Here is a 14,728-nt window from a genome sequence, read left to right on the forward strand (position 1 = left end):
TTGATCTCACCTGCCCATCAGAGCCAGCAGAACTCCCGTACTGTTCCAACACACGGCAAACAAATTGGCAACTCTTGGACTCTCAGACCGAGGCCCTTTCTAACCAGCGGGCCCACCCGGGCCAGAGATGTTAACCCTTCACCCTGGGTCTGGCTGGGTGACTGACTGAGTGACTGGATGGGTGGCTGGCTGGATTGCTGGCTGGATTGCTGGCTGGCTGGCTGGCTGGCTGGATGGCTGGATGGCTGGATGGCTGGATAGATGGCAGGCTGGATGGCTGGATGGCTGGATGGCTGGATAGATGACAGGCTGTATGGCTAACTGTGTGGAACACAAAACAGAATCACAATTGTTTCTAGGGATTTGATTTCATTACTGTTGTTAAATCTTCTCTTACAGTCATCATTTTTTTAAATATACATTTGTTAGTTAGTTCTCCAGTTTACTGAAGACTACAGTACATGTATCTACGAGTCACATGTCACCTGCAAACACGGATACACTAAGATACACCATAATAAATGCAGGATGGGAAACAGAGTGAGCCTTCAGTTTCTCTCTGCATACAGAACAGCAGGACATATGAGGAGGAGGATGTAGAAACCACAGCTAGCTGCAGGGCTGAGGATTCACCTTCCAACACCTTCCTGTCACACATAGACTCACACAAAAACACACACACACACACTCTGCACACACAGCCCACACACACTTACACACACATAGTTACACACAGTTACATTTACAACCACATACTAACACTAACATTTACACAAACATACATGCACATACATAAGGAAACACACAAATACACATACTTAGACAAACACACCTACACACACGTATTCACACGTACACAAACTCATTGACATGCATAGACACACAGTGGGTACTGTGAGTACAGCCTGATTAAACTCTGACAGGAAGCTCTCTCACTGTCACAATCTCTCTCTCTCTCTCTCTCTCTCTCTCTCTCTCTCTCTCTCTCTCTCTCTCTCTCTCTCTCTCTCTCTCTCTCTCTCTCTCTCTCTCTCTCTCTCTCTCTCTCTCTCTCTTTCTCTCTCTCTCTCTCTCTCTCTCTCTCTCTCTCTCTCTCTCTTTCTCTTTCTCTTTCTCTTTCTCTCTCTCACATACACACACTCTCTCTCACCCTGTCCCTCTCTCTCTCCTTTCTCTCTGTAACAAGATAGGCTTGTCCTATGCTTCTCCAGTCCTTTGATTGTTAGCTGCAGGTCTCAGGTACCTCAGCAGAGCCCTGCACCTCCTAACAGGGTGATGATTGTGGTGGGATGTAACTCTATAGGCCATCAATGGCTGAAACACACACGCACACGTACACACACACATGCACACACATACACAGGCACACATAGACATGCACAGTCACACACACATACATACACACAGCACCCCACAGTCACAAGGCCAGTACAAATCTTGGGCTGGGGGGAAGAGGGAGGAAGGACAGAGAGGAGGAGGATGGTAGGAGAGGAATTATGGTCATTAAAGTAATGCCACATTTAAAAAGTCAGGATGCTGTCATGGGAGATTGTCATGACACATGACAGGGCCAGGCCCCACCACAGGGCCAGGCCCCACCACAGGGCCAGGCCCCACCACAGGGCCAGGCCCCACCACAGGGCCAGGCCCCACCACAGGGCCAGGCCCCACCACAGGGCCAGACCCCAGCACAGGGCCAGGCCCCACCACAGGGCCAGGCCCCACCACAGGGCCAGGCCCCACCACAGGGCCAGGCCCCACCACAGGGCCAGGCCCCACCACAGGGCCAGGCCCCACCACAGGGCCAGGCCCCCACCACAGGGCCAGGCCCCCACCACAGGGCCAGGCCCCCACCACAGGGCCAGGCCCCACAACAGGGCCAGGCCCCACCACAGGGGCGCTGCATGAGAAAGCAGGAGGTAGATGGATGGGAGAAAGAACTTCAAACTGACATCTGTATGGACCTGCACAGGACAGCTCCATCAGAAACACAGGGGAGGACTGACACACTTAACCAGCTATATAGAAGGGTCCTGTCACGAAGGAAAGATGGATGGATGGATGAACGGAAGAATAGTTGGATAGATTGATGAATGAATGGATGAATGGATTGTTTAAAAGAAGGAAGTGAAATAGTTGGCTCTATTATTGAATGAGAAAGAGAGAGAAACCCTCCCTCCATTGGCTGGGACAGAGACTGCCCTGGCACCCTGTAAGTTAATTGGTCCGCTGACAGACATCTGTCCTTATGGTGCTTTTCCTCTGAGCTCTGTTTACACCTATCAGTCAGCACACACACTTAGAAACACGCTTTGAGGCACGCTTAGACACACACTTAGAAACAAGGTTTGAGACACGCTTATAGACATGCTTAGAGACATGCCAAAGCTATGTTAATAGCGTTAATCCTTCTGAGACAAACACAGGAGGGTGAGTGTGTGAAGAGGCCACATCTCTCTCTCTCTCTCTCTCTCTCTCCTCTCTCTCTCTCTCTCTCTCTCTCTCTCTCTCACACACACACACACACACACACACACACACACACACACACACACACACACACACACACACACACACACACACACACACACAGTACATGAATTAGCTGGTGGTCGGCAACACCACCAGAATATGTGAAATTAGTTATAGGAAAAAACAACAGAATACAAGGACAGATCTCAGTCTAAGCATCTGTGATGCAACAAGATGTTTGCAGTGTTTACAGAACCTGCAGTGGTTGTGGTGGATTTGTCGCATATATTCGAGGGTGAGGAAAGAGGCGGGTTTGGGGGCGGAACTGCCAAGCTGCCCGTTGGTCTGATGAATAATGACATGATTGTTAGTGAGCACTGAGAACAGGTGTCATTGAAACTGGAGGCTGGGGGTGCTAGGTGGCTGGAGTTTGAAGCCTGGGGGTTTGAAGCTGAGAGCTGGGGGGCTAGTGGGCTGGAGGTTAGAGGCTGGGGGCTGGAGGTTAAGAGGCTGGGGGCTGGAGGTTAGAGGCTGGGGGGGGTTGTTACAAGTATGTGTGTGAGCTCTAGATTCTAGAGTTTTATTCTGGAGTCCAGAACATATGTGTGGGGTCTGAAGTTGTGGAAACGGATGTAAACATGTTCCCAGGTACATTCCATGTACATTAGCCCACCTCCATTCCTCTTCTGCTCTTCCCCTATACCCCCTACCCATACACACACACACACACACACACACACACACACACACACACACACACACACACACACACACACACACACACACACACACACACAGACACACACACAGAACCAAACACACACACACTACCCTTATCCTCTCTACCTCTGAATCCAGAGCTGCCACCAGAGTGGGCTGGTATGCAGAGAGGCTGAGAGTATTGTGTCTGGTAAGACCACTTGACATGGGGCACACAGAGAGCCGGTCTGAGGCAGAGAGCCCTTCACCCTGACTCCGACCCTGCCTCTGTGTTCTGGAGGCAGAATGAGGCAGAGAGCAGTTCACCCAATGTCTGACTCCGCCTCTGTGAGCAGGAGGAGGAGGAGGAGGAGGAGGAGGAGGAGGAGGAGGAGAAATGGCAGAGAGCTAAAATAGATGTTTGAGCCGCTGAAGAGTTGAGGTATTGTTGGACCTTCTTTAAATAGCAGGGAGGCCAAGGCCTCTTTGCATCATGGTGCACATGCTCAACCTTTGGGTTTTCAGAGAACCCCGAAGTGGAACCAATTAAGTGGCCTGTGGAACCGTTTTACAACTGTATACTCCCAATAGAACTTGTAGAGATTACGGTTTCTGGAGGGATTGAACCGGATCTTGAGATTGGCTGTCCCGTTTATCTTGCCCTCGGTTTGTTTGGTTGGAAGAACAGTCTAGGTGACACAAGACCCTGAACATCTGACACAGACACACATTGACTCATACAAACACCCACCCACCCACACACACACAGACAGACACACACACACACACACACACACACACAGAAGACACACATACAAACACAGACACTCTGATATCGACACAGGCACACATTGACACAGTCACAGACACAGATGTATACCCAACAAATATTCGAACACAGACATACAGATGGAAATAGAGACACACAGAATCAGACACAAACACACAGCTACAGACACATAGAGATACAAACACATAGAGATACAGGCAAAGCTACTGTGTGCAGAGAAGTAGAATATGTGTGCTTGTCTTTGTTCATGTTAGTGTCTGTGCCCATGTGTGTTTACCTGTGTGTAGAGGCCTGTATGTGTAGTGGAGTGTGTGTCTGTGTATTTAGTGTGTGTAGGGGGGGGGGGGGGGGCTAGATAATGAAAAGCAGAAGGTTTTTCATAGCTCCACATGCCCAGCCAGGAGGAAGTGTGATTCTTTAATAAACGTAATCCCTGTTGGAGCTTTTTCTTCCAGCCAATGTGTGATGTCACATCCCAAGTTCATGGACATATCAGTTAATATTACGTAGTTGGTCATTTACATCTTACAGCATGTATTAACAGATAATACCAACAGTTAAAAAGTTACGAACCGTGCCAATGGTAGCACTTCGGTTATTTCATTTATACAGGTGATCTCAGAGTGCTCTGGTATGAGTGTTTGTCTGCCTGTGTGAAAGAGAGGGGAGAAAGAGAGAGAGAGAGAGAGAGAAAGAGAGAGAGAGAGAGAGAGAGAGAGAGAGAGAGAGAGAGAAAGAGAGAGAGAAAGAGAGTGAGTCATGCAGGTAGCCAGTGTGGAGGTAGCTGAGTGAGGGGTGTCCCCCCTCTGTAGTAACCTAACCCCCCCTTGGGATCGGACCATGCAGGTCCAGGCCCATTAGCAGACCTAATATTCTGAATTACCTTTCCAGCCATTTGTTGGGCCTTTGTTGTGATACCTACTTAAAATATCAAAGCAGCCAAGCCTCAATGAAACATCTGAAAACTGAGAAACAGTGGTTTTATGTGTCAACGCAGTCCTCTCTCTCTCTTTCCTGCTCTCCCTTTCTGTCTTTCTCTCTTCTCGCTCATTCTGTCCCTTCTCTTTCTCCTTTTCAGAGCCCTGTGCAGGTATGCCTGGTTGAAAAGAAGAGTCCGGTGGGACAGGTCCAAGGAGAGGCAGGACACCTTCCCAGCATGCATCCTGCCTCCCAGGCTCCTCTCGACCACCCACTTCCGCTCCCAGCGATTAGGCTGTCCAGACGAGAGTTCATCTGCTGTGTGTGAGAGAGAGTGTGTGTGATTGTAGGGCACTGGTCTTTAAAGCCTCAGGCCATTCGCAGTGCAAAGGAGACTCTAATTTCAAATTGTCCAGGGGTCTCTGTGTGTGTGTGTTCAGCAGACTGTGTGGATGCTTGTGTGACTTGTGTTCAGGGGGGTATGTGCAGTCTACAAATTAATTTCCCTCCCCCAAGGCAAGCGGAACCTCGTCAGACAGAACAACTCCAGAGAGGGCAAGACATCTCATCCTCCTCTAACCTCCCCCCAATCTCCCCCATACTTCCATAACCTCCCCCCAACCTCCCCCATGCCCCCCAGGCTCCACCAACCTCCCCCATTCTCCCTTAACCTCCTCCAGCTTACTCCAGCCTCTTCCCCTCTCTGCGGCAGGTCTGTTTAAGGGGCGCCGTCTGCCCATCTCTTGATGTGGTGGCTGTCTGACTGCTACAGAGGCTGTTCTCATGTCTGCTACATGGCCATACTGTGTGTGTGTGTGTGTGGGGGGGGGGGGATCGGGAAGGGGGAGGTCTATGAAGGAGTTTGACTCTGTGATTTCCTGCTCACATTTAGACTCGAGGGTTTTCCTGCAGGTGAGGTGTATTTGTGCCTGTGGGGTGGGGGGCAAGCGTAGATAGTTTGAAACAGCTTTGTGACATTTGTTATATTACAGCATAATTGTGGATCTTTGTGAAGTCTGTGTGTGTTTGTGTGTGTATTTGCTTGTGTGTGTGTGTAGATACATATATGTGCGTGTGTGAGTGTGTGCGGGTATGTCTAGGTGGGTGGGGTAGAGGAGGACAGTGTTTGAAGTGAACTTTGTTCCTCAGTTGTTTCGTCTCCGTGTGGCGGGCTGAGGAAAGACAGACAGCCAACACCAAACAGCAGGTGTGTCTTCAGAGCCTCAGCGTCTCTTTACCTTCCCTGTCTGATTCTTGTTTTTATCAAAAGAAGAAAAGCCATCCCTTGCTCTGTGTCTTTCATCTGGGCCTGGGCCACTCCCTCACTCCGTGTCCTTTGTTTGTGTGTTGTGCTGCGGGCTGCAGCTTTGTGGGCACTAGCAGGAGTTTGTGTGTGTGTGTGTATGTGTGTGTGTGTGCAGCTTTGTAGGCACTAGCAGGAGGTTATGTGTGTCTGTTCGTGTGTGTGTGTATACACCTGTGTGTGTGTGTATACACCCGTGTGTGCAGCTTTGTGGGCGCTAGGAGGTGATACTGGTCCTGCTGCATACCTTGACTGGGTTTGATAGTCGTACCATGTAGTGTGTGTGTGGGTGACCTGGAGTATGTGAGGTAGAGGATGTGTGTGTCTGTGTGTATGTAGGGGATCTTTGATGTGGTCAGACCTCTATGCAGGACGAGTCCTGCTGCGTGCATCCACTGGGTTAGCTCCATAGATGTGTGTGTGTGTCTGTGTGTCTGTGTGTGTGTGTGTCTGTGTAAGAGGAGGTCTTTGATGTTTTCAGACCTGAGCTTCACCCTTGGTTGCCCTCGCCTCTGCTCCTTCCACATGGTGGCACTATACCAGCTCTTACAGTAGCTATACTGAGTATAGCGACACAACTGTGTGTGTGTGTGTGTGTGTGTGTATGTGTGTGTGTGTATGTGTGTCTGGTTACTGGTGTGGTCATTATGGTTACAGTAACTCTGGTAGTCAGTAGGTACAGTAGTTATGTGGTTTCCGTAGTAGCAGACCACACAGGACATCCTCAGATGTCACATGACTACAGTGACACGTCTAAGTCCAGATTGTAGTCATTAAGACACTGTGTGTGAACGTTTTTGCGTATGTGTGTAGGTATATGTGTGTGCTTCATACAGACTAAATAGAACAACATCTGTTTCTTCCTCCACAGGCAGTCCAGAGTTTATTCCCAGCATGCCTTTCTGTGTAATGGAGGGTACAGCAGTTTAGAGTCGATGCGTCTTATAGATGACACTCTTTGGTCTCTCTGCACGGCCAGTTCTACAGGAATGTGACAGGACTGTACAAGGCTCTAGGTAGCCCATCAGTGCCACCTAGACTTCAGCAGTGGCATGCTGGCATGGTACAGTATTCACACTGGTGTTTTCCTGAGGCCAGACTTTGCTCAATTGTTCAATCAACGCGTCTCCCTGCCTTTCCCTTCTCAAACACCGCAGAAAGACCCCCCCTCCCCCCCACACTCCCTCCATTTGACCATTCTCAGCTGTGTGTACCAGACTGGGGAGTGTGTGCATGTGTGTTGTGCGTCATGTTTTGTATGTGTGTATAGGTATGTGTGTGAGTGTGCAGTAAAGCAAGGGGTATTGGGGGGAGGGGTGTGGGGGTTGGGGGGGTGTAGTGGGTTGTCTATGTGTGGGTGGGTTGTCTATGGGTGTTTTTGTGTGGTGGGGTGTCTTTCCTGGTGCCTAGATTCCTGAGGGGGTTGGCACCAGGGCAGTAGAATAATAGAGCTGAGTGTATTTCTAGAATGTCAACAGGAGAGTTGGAAAGGCCCGGACCGATTCCCCTCATTGATACACATACTCCTCTTTTCCCTCCCTCTGCCTCTTGCTTGCTTCTCTCTCTATCTCTCTCTTTCTTTTCTCTTTCTTTCTCTCTCATCCCCTCTTCTCTCATTCTTTTTTTCTGTGTGGATTCATTTGGTCATCTGACATACCAACTCTTGTCTGTAAAGAATGACTATACGTCATTGCTGATTGTAAAAGTCTTATATATGTGCCTCTGTGTGTGTGTGTGTGCGGTGTGTGTTTCTTTGTGCTGGGAGTTATAGGTACCTCCGGTCGCCATAGTCTGAGAGTGTGTGACGAGTAGAGGTACTAACATGACGTTAGAGAAGGGAACGGTGGAGAGAGAAGAGGAAAAGAAGAACACCAGAGACGAAAGACAGAAGAAAGAAAGAGAGAGCAGAAAGACGGAGAGAGCAGAAAGAGACCAGGGATAACATTCAGATCTCTCCAGGCTATCATCCTGTGGTCTCTGTTCCTTGAGGCTTTCTGGGCCACAGTGAGTCCCAGCCAAGCTGGGGGAACCAGAACCAGGGGATGGTCTCATCCGCGGGATCACACAGAACCCTCCAGGCCAACAGCCCCACAAGCCTGTGCTTGGCAGCAGCACACACAATTACATCTGTAACTCCACAAGTCAGCTGGCAAGGGAGCCAACTGGAGATGTGTGAATGTGTGTGTGTGTTGGTGCTGGTTTCTTGTCTTGAGAACAGTCCCCAGGAACATCTCCCAGGGAGATGTTGTGGTGAGTGGGCCATGCAACAAAAGACAGCAGTACAACTGTTGACATCTGCAAAACCAGGGCCTGGAAATACTGCATAAAACATTCACTCTCACACACACACACACATATACATTCTCATCACATCATTTGTGTTACTATCACTAGGAGGGCTCAGACTCCATCAGATCAGTAACGAGTTGCAGTTCTGTGGCGGTGGTTTGAAGTCTCTGTGTGACAGTTTTAGCAATCAACAAAGCAACATGCACATACACAGACAAACACAAGACCCAACACAGGCCTTTTGTGTGCCTGTGTGTGCATGTGTGCGGAGGGAAACTGCTACAGGACAGTTGAAATGGTGTGTCTCTTGAGCTTCTAATCGATCAGCAGATTGCATTGATAAGGGATGAATGGAGTAGACATGCCCCCCAGTCCCCCAGCCCCCCCCCCCCCCACACACACACACCTCTTGTCGTGTCATCACTCTTGTCCTACAAGGTGTCTCACACCCTGCTAGCATGGGAGAGTGAGCGCGCTCGCCCACCATTGGTCCTCTCTCCTTGCATCACTGGGAAAGAGAAGAGAGAGACAGAGAGAAAGAGAAAGAGAGAGAGAGAGAGAGGGAGAGAGAAAGAGGGGACAACAACAAAGTGGCAGATTCCTCACATAGCTCCCCTTGTTCATGGTCCGCTGCTGTTAGAGAAACAAGGGTGTCCCCTTCCTGGCAGTGGCCCAGATCTCTGCTCCTCTTTTATCTCCATTCACAGGCAGCTCCATGGTCTCCTCCATCCATCACAGCCGCCGCGCTGCGACCACCGGTAACAGGACACCACGCCGCTCCGCTGGCCTATTGTCTGCTGCCGGGGCCACCGAGGAGGGGTGGGGAGATTGGGGGCGGTGTAAGGTGTGTGTGGGGGGTGCACAAAGGGTGACCTCACACCTCTGCTACAGAGAAGGAAAGGAGAAAAAAGTAAATATGAGTTTCGGCGGTTCAGAGAGGAGGGTTGGGTAGACCAGCAGGTCGAGAGAGGAGGGTTAGGTAGACCAGAAGGTCGAGAGAGGAGGGTTAGGTAGACCAGAAGGTCGAGAGAGGAGGATTAGGTAGAGCAGAAGGTCGAGAGAGAAGGGTTAGGTAGACCAGAAGGTCGAGAGAGGAGGATTAGGTAGAGCAGAAGGTCGAGAGAGGAGGGTTAGGTAGACCAGAAGGTCGAGAGAGGAGGATTAGGTAGAGCAGAAGGTCGAGAGAGGAGGGTTAGGTAGACCAGAAAGTCGAGAGAGGAGGGTTAGGTAGAGCAGAAGTGTCAGAGGGGAGGGTTGGGTAGAGCAGAAGTTTCAGAGGGGAGGGTTGGGTATAGCAGTAGAGCAGTATTTCATATATACGGGTGCATGCATGCCTTTGTGTTTATACATGTGTACACATGTATGTGTGTGTTGTCCCGTTTTTCACAAAGGTGTGTTCAGCAATGCTTTTATGTGAGCATGCCCCAGACTCTACCAGCCATATTGTGAGCACTTGTTCCATACATCCAGATCCCACACCCACCTGCAGAAGGATTGTTCTTCCTATGACCATGCTCCTGTCCTGGGTATCACGTCTGGCTTGGCAGACCCCCTCGCTGGAGGCCTGGAGAACTGTAGAGTAGGTGTAGAGCTGTCCAGAGGATCAAGATTCCCAGAGACTGGGATAGAATGCTACTCGCTCTACGTATTCTTATTTAGATGAGTGTTCCTTTAAAAACCTGATACCCATATATCCAGTAGGTATCCCCAAGTCTCCTGAGACTGCAGTTTTTCATTCGCAGGGTTTGAATCCACTTGTGAATATTTTACAGATTCTACAGTCTCCATATTGGCCCAGCCTCACCAGCCTCTTCAACCAGCCCTGCTTCCACAGCCTCAATAGTCTATGTCTGTCTGTCTGTCTACTGGTCCCAGCCTCATCAGGCTGCTATTGTTCAACCACATCAATAGAACTTACACAACCATTATAAACCCCTTAAAAACATGTCTTTTGTGTTTTCTTCTATTTTGTTGAGTGGTTATTGAGAATGTTCTGTCAAGTTTCCTGCCCAGCAGAACACACAGAAACACAACAACGATGTTAACTGCAAAGGTCAAGAACTGAAATCTAGCTTCTGGTAAACCCTCTGTCTCTCTCCCTATCTTTATAGCTCTCCTTCATTTTCTTTCTCCTAATTTCTTTCTCTCTCTCCAGTAAGACAGTCAGTCTGACATACAGTAGACAGACAGGCAGACAGACAGACAGACAGACAGACAGACAGACAGACAGGCAGACAGGCAGACAGGCAGGCAGGCAGGAGTGTGAGTCCCACTGTGGATCATCTTAGTAATGAGGAGGCAAATTACTTTCTTAGAGCTTACTAAAAAGGATCCCTACTGGGACCTCCCGCCACACTTGCACACACACACACACACACACACACACACACACACACACACACACACACCCACACATACACACACACACACTCACACACACACTCACGCACACACACCATGCCAGCCCCTGTCAACTGTAAAACAACAATGCTGCTTTTACTTTATTGATCATCCTGAGAAGGCTGCAGGGTTTCACTGACTTGCCATTTCCCTGAAGTGTTTGAAGAATTGTTCTCCGTGTTTCTCACAGGTCTGTTGACTGACAGCCTCTGTCCTTCTCACCCTGGCTTCTCCCCCTCCTCCTCCATCAGATCACCCCTTCTCCTCACCCTTCTTTTTTACCCCAGCTCCCCCTCTCCTTCTCCTCCAGTGCCTCCTTCGGCTCACCCCAACTCCTCCCTTCTCCCTCCTCCCTCCTCTTCCTCACCCCTTTTCCTCCACGATCTCCTCCCCCTTCTTCTTCCTCCAGCTCCTCCTCCTCCTCACCCCTTCTCCCCCTTCCTCTTACTCCAGCTCCTCACTCCAGCTCCTCCCTCCTCCTACAATACTAATCATGCTGGTGTCAGTCAAATCCTACTTTGTGCCATACATTAAAACAATGGTGAGGGGCAAAGGCACTGAGGGAGGCGAGGCTCATGGCTGAGGTGTGGAGGCCAGGGCATGCAGGCTGGAGGCTGGGGCATGGAAGCAAGGTTTTGAGGCAGGAGGTTGAAGGCTGGTTCTGGATCAGGGCCTGGGTCTTGGCACCGCATGATGTCACTCCTCTCCCTCCCCGACCAGAGTTCTCATGGGAAAAGTAACACTTCTTCTCTCTTCTCCCCTCCTTTCTCTTCTTCTTTCTCTTCTTCTTTTTCTTCTTCTCTCGCCATAAAGGACGAGCGAGCCATAACAGTAACAAGCGCGACGGCTCCCGTGTTTGATGTAGGCATGTTATCTGTGCTCAGGGTTTTTTTGTGTTCCATTCAGAGTATAAACGTGACCATTGAAGTGGGCCGCCTAGCCTTCCCCCGGCACAAAAGTCCCTCGCTAATTGCTGCCACATCAAATAAGCAGGAGCATCCCAAAAAGAAACCCTCATACTGACGGAGAAGGAAAAAAAACATCAGACTATTCTTAAAGCTGGTCACTTCTTTTTTTTTTTTTGGTCATTTCCATCAAAGATTAGGTTTCTGGTTGGGAGGGGGGGTTATCACACAGGAAAGGCCTCTTCCCAGATTAGTTCTGCCCCTGCGGCCGCTGGCTATGTGATTGAGGAGCAGTCAGGCCAGTGGCTGCAGCCCCCTGCATTGTCTTGTTGCGACGAGCAGGAACGGGGAACTGTCAGTCAGGGGACAGGGGGCATGGTGGGGGGGTGGGCTCAGAGCAGGGTAGGGAGAAGGGGGGGCTCAAGGGAGGGGGAAAAGGGACAAAGACAGAGCTGGAGTGTGGAACTACTGCCCTGGCTGTCACGCTCCATTGGCATGGGTGTCTCGGCCCTCCCCAACTCTCTCCAACCCACCCTTCTCTTTCCTTCTCCTTTTTTCTCCCTTCATCTCTCTTTATTTCCTTGCTCCTCCTTACTCCTCTAATTCACCCATGCTCCACACTTCTCCTCCATTTTGCTTCCTTCTCCTTTCTCCACACTCCTTCCGTTTCAATGGCCTGATACTTTCTCCAGTCTGGTCTGGTCAAGCTTGATCTGATGTTGTCTGGCTTGGCATGGCTTGGTCTATGCTTTCTGTTCTTGTCTGGTCTGGTGTGGTCTACTATGGTCTAGCCTAGTTTGGTCTGGTTTACTCTAGTCTACATTGTCTTGGTCCTGTCTGCAGTCTGCCCTGGCCCGTGTTTCGGTGCTGCACTGAACAGCCAAAAAAAGCTGTCACTCCAAAGGTCTTTTCAAAAGGTTCAAACAAGGCTTAAAAGTCACAGTCCATCTACCCCTCAAAGCCTGCTAAGATAAAGAGCCCATTGACCAACTATACATTAGAAGTGTTTCTGCTACCCTCTCTCTCTCTCTTTCTCTATCTCGCTATCTCTCTCTCACTATCTCATCTCTCCCACACACATTCCTAGTGTTGTCTTTGGGGGCAGTGGCGTGGTTGTGATCCGTCCTCTCATCCTCGCTTTGGATCCTGTCAAGGTCGCGACCCGGTAGTGTTAGGTGGCGGCCGGAGTGATGGGCAGCACCTTTCCGAGTGTCGGAAGGTCTTTGAAAGCAACTAGACAAACAGATCAGGTGGACCTGCTGCCATCCATCACCAGGGCTTAGACTGCATCATTGAACCACGCAGGCCTGCCACTCACTCGTAAGTAAGCTGTCGCTAGTTGGGTGTGTGTGTGTCGGAGGGGGGGGGGGGGGGGGGGGGGCAGTAGGAGGAGGAGGAGGGGGAGAAAAAGCAGAGAGGAGAAGATGGATGGGGGACGAATAAGCGAAGAGAAAGAGGAGGAAGATAAAAATGAAGAGGAGGATGGGGGAAGAGTAGAAAAGAGAAAATGGAAGAGGAAGAGGAGGAGGAAGGAGGAGAGGAAGGGGGGATGTAGTAAATCATGTCTGTAAAATGCCAGGCCTCGCTGTGTGCTGCCACCCGGCGTGTTGCGTGTTCCTTTGAACATGTCAGTGGTTGACCGAGGCAGGTTTAGGTTTCTCAGCTGACATTCATGTCGACGTGTGTGCGTGTGTGTGTCTGTGTGTGTGTGAGACGGTCATTCAAGAGATCAGAGGCCCACGGGTGGTCAGACAGGGTGATATACTGTCCACTAGCGAACATGGAGTCCCCTCACTCTCACAGCGCTCTCTAAATTTAGATGCAGTAAATATCCCAGTCATGTTGTCCCGCGTTGAAATCTGTGAATGTCATTACGACCGACAGGTCAATAATCGGGAATAAAACATTAACGCCCCTCTTCTTGGAAGTACAACGGCAGGCCAGCCATTACATGAGTGATAATCAATCTCTCTAGAATGTCTGTGGCGGTTGTAGCATAGTTGACCAGGGACAGATTCTTGCATGGAGCCTTAGGCCTTCTTAAGGTAACCTTACACTCAAAATATTATATTTACAGATATCCTTATACCTCAGAGGGCCTCGTGTAAGAGTCAGAAGCCAGGAGTGGTGCGTGGAACTAGCTATCCATCCACACATCCCCAAATCTTTCATCTTTTACAAGGCTCCTGGTCATGGGCAGCACCTAGTACCATTCCATGAGTGGATCTATCACTGTACTTCCAAGGTGTCTCACCTGTCAGTTTGTTTTGTTGTCTTCTATTTAGGGTAGACTTCTTGTGTACACATCTATCGGGCTGTGTAAATCCCTTCGTGCCCTCTTCCCTTTGCATGTGCAAAAGACCAGACAAATAAAAATGTTGGATTATGGATTTAATGTTTCATTCCCTGAGGCCCTGACAGACAACAGAACCATCCACCTGCAGGGCTGGGGGCAGAGGGTTCAGACCTCCAGAAGGGAAGCCCCCACCCCTTCAGCTCCAAGCAGGCCTGAAGCCCAGACAGAAGCTCGTTTCCCCCTCTTCTCTGTGCTGGAGCCCCCTGACCAGGCTGGTGCTCCTGTTCCCAGTGGGGTAACATTAGAACCAAATCCTGGAACAGTACCTTCCCAGCTGGCCAGGACCTGCACACACTGGCTGAATACAGCCTCACACTGGCAGAGAGCTTTGTTCCTCTCTCTCCCCTTCACCCTCCCCCATCTCCCTCTACCTCCCTCAGACTCCATTCAGATTCACAGGAGAGAGAGGGGAGAGAGATGGAGAAGGAGGGGAGGGGGCGGTTAGGAAACAGAGCACGAGAGAGATGCAGAGGTTCTGAGAAAAAGTCAGAGAGAGTAAGGGAGAGAGAGAAACAAAGAGAGAGAAAGAGAGAGAAAAAGAATGAGAAAGGGAAGAGAGGGAGGAAGAGAAAAAAGGAGTGGAAGAGAGAATGAGC

Source organism: Osmerus eperlanus, chromosome 10 (assembly GCF_963692335.1).
Source record: "Osmerus eperlanus chromosome 10, fOsmEpe2.1, whole genome shotgun sequence".
Lineage (NCBI taxonomy): Eukaryota > Metazoa > Chordata > Actinopteri > Osmeriformes > Osmeridae > Osmerus > Osmerus eperlanus.